Source organism: Sapajus apella, unplaced genomic scaffold, assembly GCF_009761245.1.
Source record: "Sapajus apella isolate SASKATOON/1434 unplaced genomic scaffold, GSC_monkey_1.0 scaffold34, whole genome shotgun sequence".
In the NCBI taxonomy this organism is placed as follows: domain Eukaryota; kingdom Metazoa; phylum Chordata; class Mammalia; order Primates; family Cebidae; genus Sapajus; species Sapajus apella.
This window is the reverse complement of record NW_022436974.1, coordinates 22,293,662-22,310,065: the sequence shown is the minus strand read 5'-3', so window position 1 is coordinate 22,310,065 and position 16,404 is coordinate 22,293,662. Positions and strand designations below refer to the sequence as shown.

General features: G+C 43.4%; 1 protein-coding gene across 12 annotated transcripts in view; it reads right to left on the bottom strand.

The window, feature by feature from the left end:
• Nucleotides 1–16,404, bottom strand: part of TENM4 (teneurin transmembrane protein 4) — a 3,057,282-nt gene that overhangs the window by 328,622 nt on the left and 2,712,256 nt on the right. The gene's annotated exons all lie outside the window — the stretch shown is intronic.

Sequence of the window (16,404 nt, the reverse complement as noted above, 5' to 3'; positions counted from 1 at the left end):
GAGCTCTATATATTATTTTCCACTTGTAGCAGCCACTCTGGGTTGCATAGCAATACCCACTGTCCTCCTAACAGGATCCTGACTTTGCTCAGCTAGCTGCTATGGTTTCATGTCTCAGTCGGCAGATCCTGACTGGCAGGTTACAAAAGTGCCCTTCCTCATGAGGGAATGTGAACCACTGGCCAATCTGATATGAGGACAGGTCTGGGGTTCCCCGGACAGGGAATCATCTGGACAAAGTGCCTGGGACTGCAGCAGTGGAGGCCAAGAAGCTGAATCTGAGGCCAGATGAACATGCCTGGAATTGCCCTGTCTCTGAGCTTCTTGCTAAATGAGATGATAAATGTTGAGGCTCACGATAATCATTGAAGGTGGTTTGAGTTGAGGTTTTGCATAAGGCATCCTAAGATCTCCCACCTCACTGGAGACAGAGTCTTCATAAAAATGAAGACTCCCACTGCTTTCCCTTCCATATTTATTATTGAGCCATGTCCTTCACTAAGTAAAACTGTGCTGCTTTCACTGAGTTGCCAGCAAGCCCCAGCTCAGTTCTTTCATTCCCTCTCTACCACCATGCACTTCTCCTATATGCCCAGTGTCTGTCCCGGGGTCAGGACTTGGCACAGGGTAGGCATGAAGGAATCACACCTGCAAGAAGCCTGATTAGTTTGGTTGCATAAGGATTCCGAGGCTGCTTCCTCCACTGATAAATAAGATAATAACTGCTTTGCAGACTGCTTGTGGGGCAGGGAGTGGGCGGCGTCCTCAGTCTCCCTCCAAGGAAATGCCGCTTGCCTTAATCAGTATTCATCCCTACATCTTCTGGTTGGCAAGCACCATGTGCCAGGCACTGGGACCCAGTGGTGAGTAAGCAGAGCCACCCCTGTTCTTGTGACACTCCTTATCTAACAAGGCAGACATACATGCTTGGAGGCCTTGTCCCACATTAGCTCCAGGCGCACTCACGGCTATGGCCTCCTCTGAAAACCAGTGGTTTTCAGGAGTTGTCTTCTTTCTTAGGAATGAGGCCAGAGTCCATGGATTCACCCTGGGCTCCTGTTTCCTGTCTGCTTAAGTGACTGACAAATGGCTGGCACTCTCAGTGCAAGCCTCAGAGGGTCCCCTGCAGTGAGTCTGGGTATCACAGTGTCTCAAGTGGTGAAGCTGGGCCCCACCCCTCTGGCCCTCCTCACACCCTCAATGGGCTCTGTGGCCAGGGATGCATTCACATTTGCTGGAAAGTTGTTCCTCTTCTTGCTGCCAATTTTCCACCCAGCTGCAACATCCAACAATCCAGCCAGGCCTGTGCTTATGCAGTTCCCTCAGAAGGGCTTATACAAAGCTCAACAGATGGCTCTCGATGTCAAAAATTATTTCCTGATGCCCAGCTGAGACGTCCCAGACCCTGCAGTGCCCATTAACGTTAAACCCCTGCTTCTCCTGCTCTTCGGAAACTTGTTATTCTCTGAGATGCTCTGGCAAAGTCTCTGAGCTCATCCTTTTTAAAGCAGCCCTGAGCACTGTCCTTGTCGGTCCACTGCAAGGGTCTCCAGGGCTGTTCTCATAGTTACTGACCGCACAGTGGCCTGGGTCTGAGGAATTAGCACCCTGGGACCTTTCCTGAGGCACCTGACAATTTCCTGGCCTCTGGCCTTTGTTTGACTATTTCTTTGACCTTCAATACCCTTTTCTTGAATGCTTGGTTCATATGCCACATTCATAGGAGGAGGAAAAATAATTCACACTTTTTGGGCACCTAGTGTATACAATGTTCTCAACATCTCACAGCCTATTCATAGTTGTTTGTTAAGTCACTCATGCACTGACTCATTCATTCATCAGGTATTTACAGAAAGCCATGCTTGCGTCAGGCTCTGTGTCAGGAACTGGGGATAGGCCAGTGAGGCTGCCCTCAGGAAACTTACTGATGAGTGGGTTGCCCACTGTGTGTCAATACACTTTCAGTGCCTTATTTTACAACAAACCTCTTAGATGTTTTAATATCTGTTTGCAGGTGATGAAAACTGCTGCTACTGCCACAAGCCAGTGAAACTGTGCCCTAGTCTGTGCTTTTGTTTTGCCATCCATTCAACGACATGTTCCTGATGCTCACGATGTCCTGCCCTGGGTTCTAGGCACACATGCATGGGTCATGGCTCTGTTCTCAAGGAATTTACAGTCACTATGGGGGTTCTGATGAAAAAACCACTGACTTGCACAGTGTGGTACATGCTGGAGACTAGGGGCTTCCTGAAGGCTGGGAGAGGCCTTTCCTGGCATGTGCCAACCCTGGCAGTGTGGATGCGCTGCCTTCAGGGCAAGCCTACCAACAGTGGAGAGGATTCAGAAGACACAGCAAGGCTTGCCACCCTTAGAGGGCTTTGAGGCCAAGCCTCTCTCCTGAGTAGTGTTCTATCCTGTGGGGCGGGGCTGGGTGGGTTCAGTGGGGCGGCAGCTCATGAGGGGGAGACAGGAGTCCTGGCTTGTGGCCTCGTGTCTTACTTTCTTTGTGACCTTGAGCAAATCACCAGCCTAAACAGGACTTCATTTTCTCAGCTAGAAAATGGAGATGTAAGGGAACATTCAGAGGAGATGGATGGTCCTCTATCTGTCAAGGGTCATGTGGAGAGGGTTCCAGGAATGAGGGGGTTTGGGAGGCAGGCAGGACCAAGCCCTAGGCCCTCTGGACTCTGGCTTTCCCTGGGCCTCCAGTTTTTCTCTGAAAAATGAGGGAAGCGGGTTAGAGACTTAGGAAGGTTTAAGTTCAAACCCCATCTCTGCGTCTTACTTTGTAATCTGTAATAATAGGCGACTTAATCTCTCTGAGCTTTAGATTCCTCCAAAAGCAAACTGGGGATTTACAACATCTGCCTTGTTACACTCATATGAGGCTTAGAATATTCTAAAAGAAGGCTGGTGAAGTATTTGGCACAGAGCAAATAGCCAGTAAATGTTAATTCCCCTTTCTCTGAGGGGCTAGATGCCCTTGAGAGCTCTTGAAAGGAAAAATTATGGTGACACAGTTGCCCACCTGAGGTGTTAGTGGGATGAGGAGGGTGGATTGCATTTGCCATTTAGGATCAGTCTCACTGATGAACTAAACCTTGAAAATCAATAACTCCCCACCCTCTTACTGTTATCTGCCCTCTTACTCCTCATACATCCAGTGCCTGAATCTCATCTACAATGCGGTTGCTGCTGACATGGCGAGGAACTCACTACTCCAGAGGAAACCTATTTCGGTCACATTGAGCCCTGACTGCCATAACGTTCTTCCTTCTAATGCACCAAAATACTCTTATTACCTCTGCAGCTGTGCTTCTACTATTACTGCTAGTAACCATAGCCAATATGGAATAGTGATTAAGAACAGATTCTGCTCAGGCCCCATGGCTCACGCCTGTAATCCCAACAGTTTGGGAGGCCAAGGCAGGTGGATTATGAGGTGAAGAGATTGAGACCATCCTGGCTAACACAGGGAAACCCTGTCTCTATTAAAAATATGAAAAAATAGCCGGGCATGGTGGTATGCACCTGTAGTCTCAGCTACTCAGGAGGCTGAGGCAGGAGAATCGCTTGAACTGAGGAGGCGGAGGTTGCAGTGAACTGATATTTTGTGCCACTGCACTCCAGCCTGGGCAACAGAGACAAGAGCGAGACTCCATCTCAAAAAAAAAAAGAACAGATTCTAGAGCTGTGCTGTCCAATATGGTAGCCATTTTATATTTAAATTTTAATATTTAGTATTATTTAATTATTTAAATATTTAATGTTACAATAACAAGTCTCAACTCCTCAGGCACAACAGCCCCATTTCAAGTGCCCAGTGATTCCATGCAGTCAGTGGCTACCATATCGGACAGTACGAGTTAGAGACCATTTCCATTACAGCAGTTAAGTTCTACTGGAGAGTGCTGCTGCAGCACTAGAGTGTCAAGGGTGGGATCCTGGCTCTACCACTTAACTTCTCTGTACTTCAGTTTCCTCATCTGTAATATGAGGATAAAAATGGCAACTGCCTCACAAGGCTGTTTGTGAGAATCAAATGAGTTAATACACGTAAAGTGCTCAGGACTGTGCTGGCTTTACAACGCTCGCTTATTCATAAAAACCATCACTAGTTTGGTACCTGCTCCGTGCCATGCCCTATGTGGTATTTGATGTACACATGGCATACAGATATATATCTTTTTATTTGGTCACACTGGAATCTGAAAGATAAATTGCTGGACCAAAAAAAAAAAATATTTAAAAAATTTAAAAGACAATGCCAAATTACTTTCCAAAAGAGAATGTACAGATTTTATACTCTCACTACTAACGCATGTTTCTCCACAACCTGAGCAGCCCTGGGTAGTCTTAACCTTTTAAATCCTCACTGACCTGATAGGTGTAAAATAGTTTAAAGCCCTTTTGATATTCATTACTTTAACTGAGTTTGAGCATTTTTCTATGTTTATATTTATAATATTTACCCATCCAAGAATTGCCATACATTTCTGTGTATATTTTTTTGTGTTGTTTAGTTTATCTATTTATTGATTGATAGGCCTTTCTGTATGTTAAAGAAGTTAATATATCTTATAAAATGCATATATTCTCCTCATTTCCTTTGACATTGCTTGGGTTTTTCTTTTTTTTAATTGCCATGCAGAAATGCTTAACATGCCTGTTTCTGTCATTTTCTTTATGGATTCTGGGTTCAGTGAAGGTCAGCAAAGTCCCTGAGCTACTTCCTGCCATCAGCTTTGCCCAGGCTCCTTCTGGGTCTACAGGCAGCAAAGAGCACAGAGACAAAATACAGGCGCCACCCCTGTGCCCTTGTGTGTGCATTCAGGAGACCCTCTGCATCTAACGGAGTCTTTTCTTCCTTTCAAATTCCTCGTATCCATCCCTCAAAGGTTTGAGGAGATGAAGCACAATGTCTTCAGAACATTGATTTTCATTTTGGATATACTAGGAACAATTCACTTTTTTTCTTTTGGGCTCTTCTTACTCCTACAATGGACAAGCAGGGATGCTGGGGCAGATAAAATGTGATACAAATCTGCAGTTTCCAAGGAAATTCTAACTTGGGTGTTGGTTGAAGGGGTGAAGCAAGATTTATGAAAGTTCTATAATTCAAAGAAACATCTCTGAAATTAAGGATTTTTAATTTTGCAGAAGGAAGAAACCTGATACTAATCAAACACTTACTGTATTCCAGACACTGAGCTAAGTGATTTTATATCTTATTCTCATAAAATCTTTTCCTCCTCTACGGTTTTCAGTACAATCATCCCTGCTTTCAGATGAGGAAACTAGCTTGGGGAGATTACATGGGGACCTGTCACACTGTAAGTGGATCTGGTGACTTTCGCCCAGGTTCTCTGACCCCTGGTATAGTGTAGGGGCCAAATGGACAAATTTTATTTTGGCTCTTTGGATAATTGTCAGTTTGGTTTCTGTTGTTTGTTTTCTGAAATGGAGTCTCACTCTGTCGCCCAGCTAGAGTGCAGTGGTGCCATCGCAGCTCACTGTAACCTCTGCCTCCCTCTACCTCACGAGCTCAAGTGATTCTCCTGCTTCAGCCTCCTGAGTATCTGGGAATACAGTCACCTGCCATGATGCCTGGCTAATTTTTGCATTTTTTAGGAGAGACGGGGTTTTGCCATGATGGCCAGGCTGGTCTTGAACTCCTGACCTCAGGTGATCCGTCTGCCTTGGCCTCCCAAAGTGCTGGGATTACAGGTGTGAGCCACCCCGCCTGGCTGGTGATTGTCATTTTGATCGTAAGCAAATCACTTAACCTCTCTGTGCCCAGTTCCCTCAACTGTCAAATTAAGAGAATTATGTTCCCTTGTACAGATTCTATGAGGGTTAAATAGGAAAAAGAACACACAAATACATTTTCTAACTTCTGGCCCACAGAAAAGGCTTAATAAATTTTAGGTATTATAATAATAACAGCAGCAGCAACTATTTTATTGCTTCCTCCCCATCATATGATTTCTCTATCAATCATATAGTTTTCCAGCTGGGTACTTTCACATTCTTAGTCTGCTCAGTGGTGCTGTTGATATAACAACAGTGATGTTCATAGCAGCTTTATTCATAATAGTCTGGAACCAATCTAAATGCCCATCAGCAGGTGAACTGATACATAAATTGCAGTATATTCATACAATGGGAAGCTCCACAGCAATTAAGAAAAAAAGAACTACTGATAAATGCAATGGCGTGGATGCATCTCACAGGCTTTTTCACAGATTCGTTCATGTTCAGTGAAAGAAGCCAGATGCAAGAGTCCACACTGCATGATTCTGTGTTTATAAAACTCAAGAGCAATTCAAAAACTTAGCAATACTTAGAGAAGTCAGAATAGTAGTTGTCTCAGGGCAGGCAAGTACATGAGGGAATCTTACAGGTTTGCTAAAAAGGGTTTATATCTTGATTTGGGCTATCGCTGCAGGCAAGGATACACTGCAAAATATCATTGTACATGTGAGTGTGCTTTATACACTGTAATGCACACATCTTATTCCTTAAAATTCTTAAGGTAGGGCAAATAAAATATAAATCTAAAAGATGATAAATGTGAAGGTACTATATTTAAATGACAAAAATAGTACTTACTATTATAGCCACTTTCTATCTTGTAGGCACTGTGCAGGACCTTATTTATTCTATCTCATCTAATCTTCATTACAACTCAGAGAAGTAGGTACTACTATTCTTTCTATTTGATAGATGAAGAAACTGATGGTAAGACAGTTTACGTTGTTTCCCCCAGGCCACTTACCCACACGGGGCCAGGACTCAGGGCCAGCTCTGTCTAGGCTGGTGCTATTGCCTCTTGACAACACAAGGGACTCTCATGTGAGGTGTGGCCAGGTCAGAGGTGGCTGCTGATGAGCTTCACTTTCTGATATTCGAGCCCTTGTATAATTCAGCTCAGTAGAGCGGACCTGTGATACCAACAGGATACTGTAGAAATAGAGAGTTTGAATTCCAAGGCTTGCTCATAGAAGATACTGTGGTTTACTCCTTAGGTCTGCTCAGATAGCCTGCTCTGGAAGAAACTAGCTGCCATGTTGTGAGGATACTCAAATAGCAACAGAGGGGTCCATGTGTAACAAACTGAGGCTTCCTGCCAACGGTCAACCGTGTGAGTGAGCTGCCTTAGTGATCAATAGTCCAGCCCTGGCCAAGTCTTCAGATGGCTGCAACCCTGCCTAAAACAAAAAGTCAAATCACTGCCTGTGGCTGCCTGTGGATTCCTGACTCTCAGCAACTGTGTAAAATAACAAATGTTGTTGTGATAAACAGCTACATTTTGGGGTAATTTGTTATGTAGTAATTGGAAACTAATGCAGGCTGGGCACAGTGGCTCATGCCCGTAATTCCAGCACTTTGGGAGGCCGAGATGGGCGGATCACCTGAGGTCAGGAGCTTGAGACCAGCCTGGGCAACGTGGTAAAATCCCATCTTTAAAAAAAAAAAGAGAAAGAAAGAAATTGGAAACTAATACATAATGGCTATTTGAATTAAATGGTAAGCAGCTCTCACTGATGAGCATACACATAAAAAGAAATCACAAGACCTCACCTCAGGGCTCAGATGCAGGCAGCTGTTTCTCAATGTATAGCCTGGGTTTTAAATTGTTCCCTGGTTTTCACAATCCACACACTTCCTTTTTTTAAAGACAGGATCCTGTCACCTAGGCTAGAGTGCAGTGGCATGGTCACACTCACTGCGACCTCAACCTTCCAAGCTCAAGCAATTCTTCCATCTCAGCCCCCTGAGTAGCTGGGACTACAGACCTGTGCCACCACGCTCTGCTAATTTGTTTTAATTTTTGTGGAGACAGGGTCCCACTTTGTTGCTTAGGCTGGTCTTGGCTCCTGAGCTCAAGTGATCCTCCTGCCTTGGTCTCCCAAAGTGCTAGGACTGCTGGCGTGAGCCACTGAGTGAGGCCACGGTTCACTTTATATTTTTATTTTTGTGCTCTATCCACACAGCTAAGGTCGAGATCTTAGCCATTACACATTTTAGCTGTATCCTCTCAACGTTAATCCAACAGGCCCGAAAAATGTCAACTCTTACAGACAAGAAATAAAAATTTGCAACTTATTTATTAATAAATTAGTCCTATTGAAGGCCCAAAATGCGTCAACAGCTCAGCTGTGTTTGTTGTCAATTCTCTTCCTTACGCATTATTATCTTCTATTAACATTAACCAGAAGTTACATTTTGATCAGAACTTAGAAATTAAAGACTGTGAAAGAGTCACAGGAAATGGGAAAGCATCGAGAAATATTTTTGGTCCAGTCTGAGGCAGATGCTTTAACTATGTTCAAATACATCCAGAGTTAGCCATATAACATTTTTTGGTAGCAACTTCTGTTTTCTTTTTGTTTAATCTCAGTAATCAAATAAATGTCTTCTCCATTTCATACAAATTTCTACTGCTTTCATTTCAGTTCCTTTTCTTTTGCTTCATCTTCTGAGAACACGAAGAACAAGTGTTAAGAACTCTCTTCAGAGAAACCCTTCCTAGATTCATAGAGATTAATTAAATAACAGTTTGGCCTTCTTGTCTTCAGGTTAAACAGCTCTAGTTCCTCTGCACTAACTCATGGAGTTTTTCCATTCCTTTTGTCCCAGGTTGAGCTCTCCCTCCCTGGACGCTCTCTCTCTTCGAAGCAGCAGTGCTTAATGAATGCAGCAATGGCCTAGCGTGGAGTGTAAAAATGATGGTTTAGGCTGGGCACTGTGGCTCATGCCTGTAATCTCAGCACTTTGGGAGGCTGAGGCAGGCAGACCACTTGGGCCCAGGAGTTCAAGACCAGCCTGGGCAACATGGCAAAACCCCATCTCTATTAAAAGAAAAAAAAATACAAAAAATTAGCTGGGTATGGTGGCACAAACCTATAGTCCCAGCTACTAGGGAGGCTAAGGTGGAAGAATCACCTGAGCCTGGGGAAGTCGAGGCTGTAGTGAGCCATGACGGCATCACACTCCAGCCTGGGTGATAGGAGTGAGACCTGTCACCTGTCCAAAAAAAAAAAAAAAAAAAAAAAGATGATTTGGCTCTTTGGCCTCCTTGATTGGGTCCCAGGGTCACTTTAGAACTGATTTTCAGTTTTAGACTCACAGGTATGTTAGAGGAATAGGAGTCATTTTGTCCTAACCAGTAATTTTATAGCTGAGAAAGCCATGGCCCAAAGAAGACAGCTCAAGGCTACTCAGAGACAGAGCGGCTAAGCTACCTTTGGAACCCAGGTGGTCTGACTTCCGGTCATGAGTCTCCAGTCTCTCCTGCTCAGCTTGGGGTCACCTGAGTGTGGCTTTCCTCTTGCAGTGGATATCTGTCCTCAAAATCCCACTGAGAACAACAGGACCAGAGGACCGTGCAGCTGGCATGGAGGACAATCTCCATGGCAGTGCTGTTTGTAACAGGGAAGACACAGAAAACGCCAGCGCCCTCTATGCCATGGACTATCTGAAGCTGTTAAAAAGACCGAGGAAGATCTAAATGTGCTGTGAGGTAGTAATCCACAAGATACACTGTTCAGTGGTAGTAATCCACAAGATACACTGTTCAGTGGAAAAAAACAATGTGCAGAACAGCAAATAAAGATTCCATGTGCATTTGAAAAGAGCACACAAACACACAGATATGAGTCTGTACAGAAATTCCTAGAAAGATAAATATAACACTGTGAACAACAGGATGGGTGTGGATGCTAAAGACCTTTACTTTTCATTTTACACCCTTTAGCAGTGCTTGAATTTTTAACCATGAGATTTGATTAGTTTTATAATCAAAATAGTATAAATATTTAAAATGTTAATGCTGGGGATTTTCTGTTTGTTTTACTTGCCATGCTTCTCTATTGTTTGACTTTTTCAGCTACCATGTGCTAACTCGCATAATTAGAAAAAGTATATTAAGCCGGGCGCGGTGGCTCACGCCTATAATCCCAGCACTTTGGGAGGCCGAGGCGGGTGGATCACGAGGTCAAGAGATCGAGACCATCCTGGTCAACAAGGTGAAACCTCGTCTCTACTAAAAATACAAAAATTAGCTGGGCATGATGGTGCGTGCCTGTAGTCCCAGCTACTCGGGAGGCTGAGGCAGGAGAATTGCTTGAACCCAGGAGGCGGAGGTTGCGATGAGCCGAGATCGTGCCATTGCACTCCAGTCTGGGCAACAACAGCGAAACTCCGTCTCAAAAAAAAAACAAAAAAAACAAAACAAAAAAAAAAAAAAGAAAAAGTATATTAAAAAGAAATACACATAAGCAATGATGTTCTGAACTGAATACTTGTTTTATATCAATGCTGTTAGGACATGGGACCCAGAGAGATAATTAATGCTGCATAGGTGAGATCAGACTGTTACCTAGCAGTGATTTCTCAGATGGGGCGTGGGGGGCTGTGTGTGTGTGTGTGTGTGTGTGTGTGTGCGCGCGCGCGCACGCTTGTGTGTTTGTGTATGTGGAGCTGTGTGCAGGTTTTTGGTAGCCACAATGACTAAGAGGGCTGCTACAGGCACTGAATACACCGAAGCTGGGAATGCTAAGACTGTCCGGCCCAAAATGCCAGTGGAGCCCTGCTGAAAAACACTGGTACAATATTTAAAATAAGAGTTTTAAAATGTCTCTATCTAGTCCCTTATTTGAACTTCACATCCCCTTTGAGGTTAAAAAAAAGGATTCATTATTGCTTCTTGTTGATAGAAAGGAAACACCTGAGAGGTAGGTTACCCGAAGGCCTCAGAAAGGGAGTTTTCTCCGAGAAAGAAAGGCAGATGGCAGCAAGACTGTACCGAGCAACCAAGAGGCAAGAGCACTTGATGAATGCTCGTGCTTGTAAGTACCGTACCACAACTGTTACGTCCCTTACCACAGTTAGTATAGGGTGGTATTCTCCCTATTTTACAGGTGAGGAAACCGAAGCCCTCAGTTAGACCACCAGCCCTAGGGCACTTGGCTAGTAAGTGGCTCAGCTCAAACCTGGGTCTGTAGGAGGCTTCCAAAGCCCTTGCTCATCACGCTTCCTCATGTGGCCTTTCTCACAGCCATGCAGGGAGACCAGGTGCCACCTGGAAGCAATTTCTCCTCTGGTTTTCCGCAAGGGCCCACGCTACTTTGGTAGGGAATTCACAGTAGGAAATTAACCTCTGTCTGCAAGGGCCAATTATATAGTCTAGGATAAAAAGAGCAATGTGGGTCCAGACCCAGGCAAAACACTGGCTTCCCCACTCTCTGCCGCTGTGGAGGCAGCTGGGATGGGAACAGGAAGGGGTGCAGGAAACCCCATTCTATTTTGAGAAAATAGTTGTGTTTGATTATCCAATAATACCAAGCTATAAAGCTGCGACAACTACAGATTTTCCCTAAATTTGAAAAATAGTGACTCACTAACTTCGCACTCTGAAGGTAGATCTATTCAAAAGGAATTTAATTCCCTGTAACATGCACTAAGGAGGAGTGAGAGTTACTGCAGAGGCAGACTTCTGTTAGGAAAAAGAGTTCAGGCCTGAGGGCACCTGCTGGAGAGGAGGAGCAAAGGAGAATGTGCAGCTTGTAAGAGGACTTCTTCCCACCATCCCACCGACCCTGGCTCCTCTCACTGTGTGCTCTAATGTAAGCATATGGAATTTTGTTGCATCTGTATTTTGTACTTTGTCCGTTTCTGATATCCTCAAGACTCATCTCAGTCACGACCTGTTCCGGGAAGTCCTGACTGACCAATCTAGCTGATTCAGGGCCCCCAACCCCCTAGTACTGCCTTCTCTCTTGTACCGATCTCACTTGTTCCAGAACTCTTTCTCTGAGTAGACTGTGTATCGCTTTAGGTTAGAAAACATTATCTTATTCATCTCAGGATTCCACAGCTTAAAAGAGCATGGGCACTGAGACCTGCCTTCTGGATTCGTGGTGCTATGTAAACTCATTTTTCTTGCTGAAGACAGTTTTGATGTGGATCTTGAACAAGAGCTGGACTTCACCAGGTAGGTGAGAGAAAGGAAGAAATAACATGAACAAAAGAAAGCATAGAGGTATAGAAATAAATGATTAAGAAATGGGTTGTGAGTAGGAAGTAGAGAAGGTGTTTTGCCCAGCTTTTGAAATCAATCTTGTGGGGATAACCTACAATCTCACTTACTACCTGTGTGGCCACAGGCAATGTACTTAGCTGTTTGCCCTTTGCTTTTCTCATTATAAGACTTTAATTGGGTGTGTATAAATGGCTTACCACAGTACCAGGCATTCAGTGGGCACTCAATAAATTGTGGTTTTAAATATAATTATTCTGAAAAGAGAGGCACAATTCTCTCGTGGGATGACCTGGGTTCTACTGCTTCTTCGCATTGTTTGCTTAAAAATCCAGGATTTTGGCCGGGCACGGTGGCTCACTCACGCCTGTAATCCCAGCACTTTGGGAGGCCAAGATGGGTGGATCACCTGAGGCCAGGAGTTCGAGACCAGTCTGGCCATCATGGTGACACCTCATCTCTCTAAAAAAAAAAAAAAAAAAAATCCAGGATTTCATAACCAACTTGTAATTATCTTTATTCATTCATGTACTTAATTCACCCATTTAATTGATTACTGAACAACTACTATTGGCAAGATGTAATATGCTGTGATAGCCTCAATGCAAGATGAATTCCCAGACATGAAAAAGCTCAAAATCTTTTAAGGCACATGAGGCATAGACCCAACACTGTGATCAAGACAGAGTCAAAGGGGAGTCGAAGATAAGGTGCTTAGGGAACCTGGAGGAAGAGGGAGCATTACAGAAAGAGAAATTCATTTATGAAAAGGGGGAATTTATGCCTTTTTTTCTGGTTGCTTTTAAGATTTTCTCTTTATAATTGATTTTCAGCATTTTATTGTGGTTTTGTGTTTATTCTTGGGATTTGTTGAGTTTCCTGGATCTGTGGGCTTAGTTTTTTTTTTTTTTTTTTTGAGACGGAGTTTCGCTCTTGTTACCCAGGCTGGAGTGCAATGGCGCGATCTCAGCTCACCGCAACCTCCGCCTCCTGGGTTCAGGCAATTCTCCTGCCTCAGCTTCCTGAGTAGCTGGGATTACAGGCACGCGCCACCATGCCCAGCTAATGTTTTTTGTATTTTTAGTAGCGACGGGGTTTTACCTTGTTGACCAGGATGGTCTTGATCTCTTGACCTCGTGATCCACCCGCCTCGGCCTCCCAAAGTGCTGGGATTATAGGCTTGAGCCACCGCGCCCGGCCGGCTTAGTTTTCAAATTTGAAAACATTTCAGCTATTATTTTTACTGTTTTCTTCTCTCTCTTCTGCTCATGGGACACTACATGTTAGACCACTTGACATTGTTCCACAGGTCACTGAAGTTCTGTTCATTTTTCTCAGCCTTTATTCTTCTTTCTGCTTCAGTTTGGATAGTTTTTATTTCCCTGTGTTCAAGTTCATGAATCTTTTTATTCCACAGTGTACAATCTGCTGTTAAACCCATCAGTGAACTTTTTATTTCAGATATTACATTTTTCAATTCAAGAATTTCAATTTGGTTCCCTTTCTCTATGAAGGTGTTCTATTTGCTCACTCATTATATTCATATTTTTCTCTAACTTCTTGCACATATTTATAGTAGCATTTTCAAAGTTATTTGCTAATTCTACCATTTCTATGATCTATGTTGCTACTGAGTAATTTTTCTCTTGGTTATGGGTTCCCTATCCTTCTTCCTTGCACATATGATAATTTCTGATTGTACACTGCACATTATGGATATTAAGATGTTTGGGGTCTGGATTTTGTTGTCTTCCTTAAAAAAGAGTTGAGTTTTTGCTTAGGTAGGCAGTTAATTTACTTGTAGATTAGCATGATAATTTCAAGGCTGATTTTAATCCCCATTAGATTAGGCCTAAAGTAGTCTTGACTCTATAACTAGATTAACCCTGATCCTAAAGCATAGCCTTTCTGCAGTCTATGCTGCAAGCCTAGCATGTTCAGTAAGGTCCATCCTTTCTGGAGAGTTGGAACTGAAACATTCTCTCAGCCTTGTGTGAATGTCAGCATGCAGGGGCTTGGTAGTTGTTTTATTTCCTGGCAGTTGTTCTTTCCCCAGTAGATGTTCTCTGACCAGCCACATAAAGTTTTTCCTTGCATATGTGAAGCTTGGTATTAATCAAAGGCTCATGAATACCTCATTGCAGATTTCTGGAGCCTTTTCTCTCTAGTACCTTATCCCACAAATTCCAAACTTGTCAGTGGCCCTAAACTAATAGGATGGCTGTGTTCTATTTGAACTCTGCTTCCTTGGAGTTTTATGAAGTTCCTCTAAGCTAAAAGCTGGAATAACCATGTAACTTGTGCAGTTTTCTACCTCTTGGAAGCCATATCTTTGTGCTGCCTTTTATCTAAAATTAGAACATAGTGATTTCATATATTGTGTTGATTTTTACAATCATGTATGGTAGGGTGGCTAGTCCAATTCCAGTTATTCTATCATGGCCAGAGTGGAGGGGTGGGAAATGGAGAACTGGAAGAGTTGTTTGAAGGCTAGGGAAGATACAGACATAAGGCAATAAGTGAAGATATACTTCTTAGCAAGAGTATTGTTATTTGCTTCCAATAGTACCGAATATTAAACACATTTAATAAAGAGATCTTCCAAACAGGCTTTGTGTGGGCGACAAGGCCATTTTATTTCACACTTGGGTGCAAGCAGGCCAAATCCGAGAAAGGACAGGTGAAGGGGGTAAGGGTGGGAATTGGTTTTGTAGGTTGGGCAATTTTTTGGGGGAACAGGGGTATTACAGAGTAAGATCAGTTACAGTGGTGGGGGGTAGGGGCAAGGAGTATCATTACCATAAGTTCAGTTACAATGGCAGAGAGGTAAGGCAAAAGAGTAGTTAAGATGGTAGGGTGGGGAGAGGAGTATTACATTATCATAAGAACAGCTAAGATGGCAGGATGGGGTAAGGAGTATTCACACTATCATAAGAACAGTCAAGATGGCAGGGTGGGGTGAGAAGTATTCACATTTTCATAAGAACACTTAAGATGGCAGGGTGGAGTGAGAAGTATTCACATTATCATAAGAACAGTTAAGATGGCAGGGTGCAGTGAGAGGTTTGGGGGTGGGGATGATCAGCCAAGGCAGGCAGGACTTCAGACTGCTGGGTCCAGGCTTGTACATGGAGACCTGACAAGTATCAATCTCTGTTTTGTGTTAGGCACTGGGGATTTTGCGGTGAATAAGGCAAATGGAGGCATGTCCTAATGGAGTTTACAGCTTTTTCTGAACTGTGTTCGTTTAAACCATTGCCGGGATGTCTCCTCTGTGCAACGCACCGTGCTGGTGCAGGAAACTGGTATTACAAAGAAGAATAAAACACAATTCTGGTCTTCAGGGAGTTCATATCTTTTGGGAGATATGAACTAAGAGATAAAGAGTTTCAGCATAAAGTAGTGAGTAAGGTGACAAAGTTATGTCAAGGGTGCTATGGGAGAAGGGAGATGTAAGTCTAGCCTCCTCTGTGATATATGCGCTGTATTTCCGAGAACGAATAAGAGTTAACCAGGAGTGGAAGGGGTAGAGAAAGGCCCTTTGGACAACCGCAACAAGATAATCAAAATCACAGAGACACACCATACTGACTGAAAACAAAGCATCTCAGTGTGATAGTAGGAGATAAAATGGGAGAGGCAGATCTTGCATGCCATGTCAAGAGTTTAGATTTTGTCCTGAGGGCATTTGGGGAGCCATGGAAAGCTTTTAAGCAGAGGAGTGACATCCTGAAATCCTGTCCTTGACATCTCCCAGCTGACAGGAAAAGTACTGAGTACCCAAAAGGGGATTTATGGGACTGAGGAAGGTTTAGAAGTCAATTATCTTCTGCCAGGAATTTGAAGGACCTTTTCATAAGAGCCATTTGGATTTTTAAAACATAGTATAAGATCCTTACAAACAAATCCTACGGGTCAAAATCTTGTCAACAGAAATACAGAAAAGTAGCAAATGCAGCAGGAGAAGATGTGCTTCTTCAGGAAGTGGTGGGTGGGAAAGAATCATAAAATTTTAAAGTTAGAATGGGCCTTGAAAATAATTTTTTTTTTTTTTTTTTTGCTTAATTTAACATATTACATTGGAGGCAACTAAGATTCAGAGAGATGAGATGCAGAATGAAGGTGGTAAGAAGGGCATTTGGCTTTGGAGTTAAGCTGACCTCAGTTTGAATTCCTGGATTGGCCATTTTACTAGTGTAACCTTGGATCAATCACTTAAGCTCTCTGAATTTTAGTTTCTTCACGTACACAATGGGGGATAAGAAATCCTACCTTACTGAATTGCAGTAAGACTCATAAGAGATCAGTGGAGTGGTTCCCATTGAGCCTAAACTGAGATTGCTTATGTAAGGTCATCA